Raw genomic sequence first — 9,509 nt, 5'->3', positions numbered from 1 at the left:
GTATGTCCCTCATCCCACCCCGTGATGTGATGATATTCCCCTCTTCTTGGGTACTGTAGTAATAAGCTATGTTTGCAGTGGCAGTTGTCTCTTGATCTGTTGTCCTCACCATACCTGGATACAAGGAAAATCTTACAGATTTTGAAAGAGGAAGGCCTTTTTAAGTTGCCTTATGCACTGCTCTGCCATTTGTAAATTGTCCCTTAGCGAATCCTTTAATTATCTTCATTTGGTGTGATGCTCCAGCTCTGACTGTGCACTCAGCATGTGTGCTGGACTCTGAGAGTCAGTGAAAGACAGAGGGAAGAGAGCCCAGGGCGTACAGCTGCGGGATGGGTCCAGTGTACTTGCACTCAAATCGCTGTCTGTCTTACTGAACCTGGCCAATACTTAGTGCCTAATGCAATGCCTAGTACCTGTTAAGTGCTCAGTAAATACTTGCTGTAATGCTGTCTCTCTCGATGACCTGCTCTGGGCTGCACTGTGCCTGTATATATCACTCATAACTGAGTACTACTCTAAGGCTCATAATCTTTTAGTACTGGAAAGAATTTTAGACATAATTCAACTTTTCCTTCTTTTTTTTATCCTTGCCAAATGAATAAATTTAAAGACACGGAAAGAAAATTACTTCAGATTAGAGATAGAACCAGTACTAGAATTTCAATCTCTGGCTTAATATATTTTATATTGTTCAGTGTTAGTAATTGTAACTACTCCCAAAACTGAGTACAGATAGACTTATGCCAGGCCCTGTGTTAAGTGATTCTTGTATATTAGTTCACTTAATCCCCATCCAACCTTCCTAAATACCTGCTCATATCAGCTTTGTCTTGAATATGAGAACCCAGAGGCATAGAGAGGTTGAGTAACCTATTCAAACGTACAAGGCTATTAAATGTTAGACTCAAGTTTGAGTTATGCAATCTGGCTCCCAAATCTGTACTTCGAATCTTCCCATTTATATTGTGTCCTTCTCATTTGGTCCATCTTTTTCATGGAAGAATATACAGGACTGAACACCAGCTCCCTTTCCCATGCACAGGAGACTTCATGTATTACATGGCCAGGCACTCAAGTATTACTAACCAATTACTTACACAAAGTCCTCTGAGCTTCTCAGTTGACCTCTTGGATCCATTTAGCAGCCAATTCTAATTCAGTGGGCCTTTTTAGTTTTATATTGCTGTGCTCCAGCTCCCAGTAACCTTAACTACTGGAGTGGAAGAAGCCTTCCTGGAGAAGAAGGAAGCTCAGCAGCTGATTGGAGCAGATACTTCCCCACTGGGCTGAGGTCAGCCTGAGAGTCAAATGTGAGCATCACCAGGATGGAATGTTTTCCTCTTCCCAAGGAGGGAGACTGGCATTTTTACTTGCCTTGTATTACAAAATTTGTAGCAATAAGGCAATTTAATTAGCACAGCAGTTTGAAGTTTTAATAGTTACTGTATTTAAGCAATTTCCCTGGCACTCCTGCTGTTTTATGAAGCTATAATTTGGCTCCCAAATGGAGAAACAATGAGGCCAAATCAAGAAAAACGATTGTAGTGTTCTGGAGGTTAAGCTCCTGTATAGCCCAGGGCAAGTTACTATGAGGCAGGATGACCAGCTCCCTGGCTTCTTCCAATTTTCTAATTGCTCATGTGTCTCACTGAGTCATTTTGCTGGGAATTACGCTTTGGCTGTGTCATGCAAAATTCAGAGAGGTTAAGGGGTTTGCTAGAACTTGAATTCATGTTTGCTGGTCTCCATTTAGCCAAACAAGGCACTAATAGTAGCAATGACCTGCTGCAATGTAAATTTCTAAGGGAAGAATATTGTGTATCTTTGTTTACTGCTGAATCCTCTCTACCTAAAACGGTTTTGAACTTCAGTACCTCTTCAATGAATATTTCTCAAATGAATGAACGTGAGACAAATTCATTCCCCTTCTAGGGGATGTTTGCAAGTGCGAGAACCATGTAAGGAATGATACCATCTAGGTGCCCTAGAGTAGAGGATGTGGGAACCATGTGATGTCTATATAGGAAAAGGTAGAAACAATTTTTCTTGGTACAGAGGACATAGTGACCGTGTGTTGCCTATGCAAGAAGGGATGGGCTTCAGTCTTTCTGGTGTGGAATCATAAAGTGTTCATGTGACAGGGGCTGGGGTCCAGTTTTCTTTAGAGAACATGATGTCTGTCTTACTGAAGTAAGAATTATAGCCTATAAGAGATGGAGGGAGAGAGTGGTAGTGGAGAGGAAGGGGCAGAAATTAAGATGTTATAGACATGTATGAACTCCCTGGGATGAAAGTAATCATTATGTACTGCAAACATGTACTAATAAAAATAAAAACAAAAAGTATTAAAATTAAAAAATGAATAAAACCCACAATATATCAGAGGCATAAAAAAAGATCCTGAAGTGGAGAATCAGCAATGCTGTTACCAGATTCTTGACCCATATAAACTGTGAGATAATAAAATGTGCGTGGTCCGAGCCATTTCATTTTGAGGGTAATTTATTATACAGTGATAGAAAACTAGTAGGGAACAAGAACCATAAGCTAAACAAATCAGTTTCTAATAATGATATTTCATTTTCATTTGACTTTTGCTGTCATGTGCTTTCAGAGAACAAATGCAATATCACCCTGCACCTCAGTTAAGTTTCTATATCCCAGAATTAGATTTTCTCCTGTTCTGGTCCACTGAGTGTTCTTTGAATCAAGAGTTATCATTGTTTTTGAAGTTGTTACCATAACTATAATGCATAGAGGACAAATGAGTCCTATAATTTCAGCTCATCAATATACATGAAGAAATAATACATACAAATTGATCATCATGAGACCAATTCTTTGATCTTATTGCTAAGTCACTCAGATGCCACATCATAATCAGATGGTCCATTCACTGATTCACTTACTGGACAAATATTTACTAGATACTGAACAAGGCAATGGGTGTACAATGGTGAACAGGACAGGCTTTATCTTATTTCTCATGGAGTTTGCTTTGATCACTTTGGGATACAAATAAAAGCTATTGATATGATCCTACTCATAGTCCTAGGGGTACACTACTGAGGGACTACTCAGCAGTGGGAGTCACCATAACAGAGAGGATAAAATACTTGAAGCCTTTGGGTAAGGCTTCATTTTCTCTGTATTACATTTACTGAACCTCTGTATTGTTTTTACCTTTTTATACATGCATTTTTTGTGGAAACTTTTATGTTTTTTAGTTATGCTCTTATTTTTAGAAGCTATCACTTAAATTTATTCATTTAAGAAATAATCACTGAGTGTGCATTAGGGTTTAACAATGATCTTGGAGAGAGGCTTCAGCAGTAGGCAAAGACATACAACACCTGTCCTTTAGGAATTTACATTTCATTGGGTCAAATATGTGTTAATATGTTAATTTTGCTCAGTTTTGTCCATAGACTTTTATTGTCATTTGAAGATCCAGGTAGGAAAAAAATAGTACATTTTTTTCCTTAAAAGATTGGATTGAGAAAAATTTAGCAAAGAGAGTACTTAGATCAGTCTTTTTCACCAGGGAGTGATTCTGTCTTCCAATGGAAATTTGAAAACATCTGGGGACATTTTTGGTTGTCCTAATTGGGGGGTGGGGTACTACTAGTATCTATTGGGGGGAGACCAAGATGCTATTAAATGTCCTGGAAGGCACTACACAACCTCCTAAAGCAATTATCTGTCTGAGATTCCAATAGTACTGAAGTTGATAAACCTTGGTTTAACTAAAGGATATTGCACTGAAGCTAAAGACTGGTGATCTCTTACTCTTAGGACCGGAAGGAACAAACGGAGGAACCAGAATCGAGATAGGGCTGTTTGGTGAGAGCTGAGACCTTCAATGAAAAGTTGGAAAATTTGCCAGAAAGGCTAGGTAATGAACATTTTGACCATACTCTCCTGCTCTACCCCTCCTGTTACCAGAAATACATTCATTGATATAGTTCATTCAGGTTGACCTTGGACTGCATAGAATAGGGTAGAAAAAGGTGGAGAATAGATTGGAAAGGGCAAGTGGAGGAAATGTGGTAGAGACCTCCACCTGGGTGCCTGAATTTGGAAAATGATTCAATTCCTTATTTACAAATTTCTGCATGGGAGATGCCCTTAAAGGTCACAGCCACCTCCATCAAGGCTTAATTTTATGATACAAATATCATAAATCAATTTTGCTTTTTTATGTGTATTTTTTTTTTTTTTGGTACCAGGGATCAAACTCGGGACCTTGCGCTTGTGACACAGGTGGAGGCACCACTGAGCTAAATCCTTGGCATTTTGTCTAAATTCTTATAAGTGCTTAATATGGGCCTTTTAGACCATCTCACCCATGGGTGCAAGTACAGTGAGCATTTGAGATTTGAAGGTTTCTAACAGAAGAGCTGTTGGGTTGTGAGTGAAAGCAACAGAGGCATCGAAAGAAATGGGAGAGAATCACATAGATCTTGCTTCAAAATTTATCTCAGGGCTAGACTGGGTCTCCTCTTAAAATAGAAGCCAGTTAATTTAACTCTTGTTGACCTAGGCTAGAAGAGAGGCAAGTATGTTTGGAATTAAATCAGGATAGACCTGATTCCATCTGTGTACATGTAGCAAGAGGTGGACATAGAAGTACTGGTGCTGGGCAGAAAGGCAGATTTACTTATTTTTTAACTTTGTGTTTCAGTTTGAAGATCATTTCCTCTATCCTTTCTCCAAGACTGGATTAAGTGCCCCTGACATGTGCTTTCTTGCAAGTGATATCTATGACAATTACCTGTCATTATTTATTTCTTTGAGGGCAGGGATCATCCATAGGCACTTGGTTATTGTATTCTCAGTGAATGGAAATTGTAGATAGTAAGCATTTGCTGGTTGAATGGAAGTGTATTAGAGTCTGATTCATAAGTGGGAGAACTATGCTGGCCATTTGTCTTCTTTTCATCTCAGTGTGTGTGTTGTCACATTTTTGCTTAGCCTATGTCCAGCTGAATGGTTGGTTGCCCCTGCCTGGTACTTAGCTAGCCCTTCCTGCCTGTTAGTACCTCCTTCTCCCTCAGTGAGAATGTCCACTGTGTTGGTAGACAACTGTTCCTGAGATTACTTCTCACACCCTCTCTTCTGAAGCTCAAGAGGTCAGATCCTTCTGTGAATGCCCTGGGATAGCCAGGGGTACAATGTGCTCTGAATACCATTAAATTAGGAACATTGAGCCCTAAATGAGGGACCCATGGAGAGGTGTGATCTGGAGTTCAGACTCTGGATGGTGACAAGTGTATACTGTGTACCAGTTTGTGCCTGTGATGTACTCTGTAACATTCCTGGTTCCTGCTTGGTTTTCAGACTGGGCTCTGTAGGATCCAATAGATTTGTTTTGTGTATTTCTGAAATGCTCCCAATAAATTCCTTTCCTTGAGTGCTTAAAAATTAGTTTCTGCCATTCACGTACTGTATTAGTATTGGGAGAAACTTGAGAATGTGTGGACTATAGGAAGGCCATTAAGTATACATAATTTGCATTATGGTTAGGATCACATAACTGATTTATTTCTCTCCACAGACGTGGGACAAGATTTGTTACTTATGTTGTATGGAAATCAAGGAATAGAGAATTGGTTGTCTTGGGAGTATAAAGGAGTAACACTCATATGTCAGTGGATCCAGCTCAGTAATGCATTATCTCCATTTTATCATTGGGAAAACTGAGATGCAAATAAACCAAATATCAGTTTTCAAGACAATAGATATTAGAGCAATGGGCTTCAAACCAGGAAGTCTGGGCATTCTTCTCTTCTTGTATCATTCCAAGCGCCTGCTCCGTTGTTTCTTCTGTGTCGAGTAAAAGAGGGTACAGCTCTTTGCTTCTTGTATATCTTGGTGTAAGCCTGTGGAGCAACAGGCTTTGTTAGCCTCCTTTCCCTCTGTAGATCTTAGAACATCCTTTTTCTAGGAAATTGCTTTCAGTTTTGTGGGGTGTGTATGTGTGTGTGTGTGTGTGTGTGAGTGTGTGTGTGTGTGTTACTGTTGTTGGTGGTTGGTAATTCTCACATAAATAACAGATCATTTCAGATGGAAGGGACATTTAAACTTTGCCTACTAATGATGGTCCATGGTGGTATTCACATTTCCTGTTTCAGAACTGCCTTTGGGGGAACAGAATGTAACTAGAGTAAAGCAGGACACTTTGGTGCCAGTGTTTTGACCCTTTGTAAGTGTCAGCCTTTGTGCCATTTTTCTTGAGAAAAATATTTCTGACCTTTTCAGTAATGTCTGATGAAGGTTAATGGCAGTATTTTCGATTCCTAGAATAAGTTGAAATTATTTTAGAAACAATAGATTATAAATACTTTCTTACTCTAGAAACAAAACCTTGGAGGTTTTAGCTTTTGACAGTTATTGTGAGGCATATGCTGCTACCAGCGGTATAGCCACACAACATTGTACTTATTTTATTCAGCAAACATTTATATAGTGCTTGTTGTGTGCCAGGTCATTCTCTCTCTCTCTCTCTCTCTCTCTCTCTCTCGACTATACTATTGATTATACTAATTCTCTCAACAACTTACAGGTTTAGTACTATTATTTCCATTTTGTAAAGGAAGAAACTAAGGCACAGAGTATTGAAATAGCTGGAAGTTATGGCACATGCCTCTAATCCCAGCACACTGGAAGGCTGAGTCAAGAGTATTCCAAGTTTGACCCCAGCCTGGGCAACTTAGCAGCTTAATGAAACACTGTCTCCTCTGCCATAAAGAAGGATAAATTTGAGTCATTTGTAGAAAGCTGGATGCACCATGAGACCATAATGTTAAGTGAAAAAAATCAGGTACACAAGCTTACATAGCACTTGTTTTCTCTTATGTGAGAAACCCAAAATATAAATAAAGAGCAAAATAAAAGATAGATAATAGGAAGTTAGGAGATCTTTTCCGAATGGGAAGGGGATCAAGAAATGGAGGAAGGGGGAGGGGATGAGAAAAGAATTAAAATGTTCTATGTGACAGGTCCCCTGAGTCAGACCCCCACCCAGCAAGAAGGGAAATCCCCCAAGCGGATCACTGCCCACAGCCACAGGAGCATAGCGATAACAAGAAGCCAGCAGCTGCCTCACTTAGCTACAAGAAAGCTAATTCTACGAAAACCACAAGAGACTTGCTGTACCCACTGCTGCCTGCTGCTGCTACCACCACCCTGTTTATCAGCCAGCTCCAGGCCCATCACCTAGGGCAATCTTAAATTTTCAACGCTTTTGACCAGTGCCCCCTCCCCTATCTAAACTGTCCCATATTAACCGCACACCCGCACACACCTTCCTCTCAGTGCCAATGGCTTTTTGGCCCTTGGCCCGTCTGCACCCAGATAGCAATAGACTCTTTGCCAGTTGCTTGAACTTTGCCTGCTTTGGTGGTCTCAATCAGGCCTCAGTCTGACCTTACATTATGTACATGTACCAGCTCCCCATGAGGAATGTAATCATGTACTGCAAACATACACTAATAAAAAATTAAGTGTTGGGAATGGAGCTCAGTACAAAGGCTCTGAATTTAGTCCCCAGACCTCAAAAAAAAAAAAATGAAATAAGCATGCCACAGGTCACACCTCTCAAAATGGGCAAAGCCATAACTCATGCCCAGGTAGTTTATCTCCTGAGCTCACACTGCTAGCACTGTGTTAGGTTGCCTTTCTAATGTGCTGAGGAGTAGATACAATACAGCCTCCTTCTAGCCAGAGGGATGGCTCCTTAGGATGCTGAGCCAACAGAGCACATCATTCCTTTCATCTTGATTAGAAGTCTCCACTCATGCTTAGCTGCTCTTGGTTGTTATGCTGTTTTCAAAGTGAGCTGAGGTAGAAGGATGATTTGAATGAGTGATCTCAAATGCTGCAGGCATTCTCCATTGCAGAACTTGATGTACTAAAGTTAAATAAGAAGACTCAGGTGTCAGAATTGCTGGGAAATTGGTCATGACCTAAAACAGGGCATGAAAGTATTGGTCACTAAACAGTTTTTCTCTGGTTTGGTTACTGGGTGGACCTGGTTAGGAGGTGAGCAAGTAAGATAATCATAGCATGGAGAGAAAAGTGAGAATGGAAAGAAAAAAGCAAAATCTGTTAAAATGTAGTAAGAATGGCAGACAGGAACATGGTTGACTCAAACAGGTGCATGATATCTGGAGTCTAAGAGGGAGACAGTGGAGTCCATGGTGAGATTTGGTAAGACAGAGTGGAGGTTGTGGCTGTAGGTGGAGGCTAGCAGGAGATGACACTACAAAGATAAGGTGTAGGAGTGGATTTTAGCTTGTCGGAAGTGGGCAGCCATTGAAGTATGTAAAGGAGGAAGGAAGTGAAATAATTAAAGTTGAGTTTAAGGTATCTCTTCAGAGCTGATGCGGAGAATTAATGACTAGAAACAGAAAATCATCTACTTTTTTTCCATTTTGGTTTATTCTCTGACTGTACCTGGCTTGGCTTTCTCAAGGACCCTCTGGATAATGACAGTAGATCCTAATCAGTCCTGCCTTCTCCATGCCAAAGTGCCCCAAGTAAATGTTCTTTAGAGGAATTCAGTATTTGAACAATGGTCAATTTTTATTGACATGATAATTTTCTGTCATTATGAAGCAATGTCTATCGACCTTTGGGACTCACAGATATGGTAAGTTGGATTTGTATGGAAACCCCAAATGCCAAGAGTCTGCTAAAGAAATGATGAAGGGTCATTTATCCTGCTGAGAGGCTCCTTAAAGGGAATCAATAATCTTATTGGAAAGAAAAATTGCATCATTTCTAGGAGGCCTCTTTCCAGGTGAGTAATGCTATTTGGGTGTTGTAGGTGCCATTGACCAAATGCATTTGGTGACAGGCCCTGGCCATATGCTGACAGACAGCATCTCATCTCACTTAATATGGATTTTATTGCTCCTATTTTGGGATGAGGATACTGAGGTTCTGGAAATTTAACTAATTTGTCCAGTAGCACACAGTAAAGAGTAAGGGGTTTGAACCTGTGTGTATCAGATATTAAAGATATTGTTGTTGTGCACTGTCTCTGTGTATGTGTGTGTGTGTGTCTGTCTGTCCTCAGTGTGAAAATTGTTTCAGAAATCTTTGCCTTAGTATCCTAACTTGTAAACTGGGCATCAAAGTGCCACCCAAATTTCATAGTTGTATTTTAATAAACTGACATGTATGAAAACCATTTTATTAAGTTCAGCATGATACAGAAATGATAATAATAATTTTAATCCATTAAATATTGAGTTTCCTAGGGGACAGGAACCATTATTTTACAATTCTGTTTACAAGTATGTTATTTTTTGCCTTGAGCAACTTTAAAAGAGACTTACAGTTGAGTGGATGAGTAATTTTATTATTTTAGAGGAAATAATGGTATGGAGACTGTGGTTCTGGGGACATTTTAATGATTCTGCAGTCATTTTTCCATCCACTGAGAGTATGAGTAGCCTAAGAGGAGTCTGAAGAGGTTAATCATAAAAGAAAGTGCTTCT

The sequence above is a fragment of the Heterocephalus glaber genome, unplaced genomic scaffold (genome assembly GCF_053883595.1).
Source record: "Heterocephalus glaber isolate CG9 unplaced genomic scaffold, H.glaber_assembly_v1.0 deba00000594, whole genome shotgun sequence".
Taxonomy (NCBI): Eukaryota; Metazoa; Chordata; class Mammalia; order Rodentia; family Bathyergidae; genus Heterocephalus; species Heterocephalus glaber.
The sequence above is the reverse complement of the archived record's forward strand: the minus strand, read 5'-3'. Positions refer to the sequence as shown.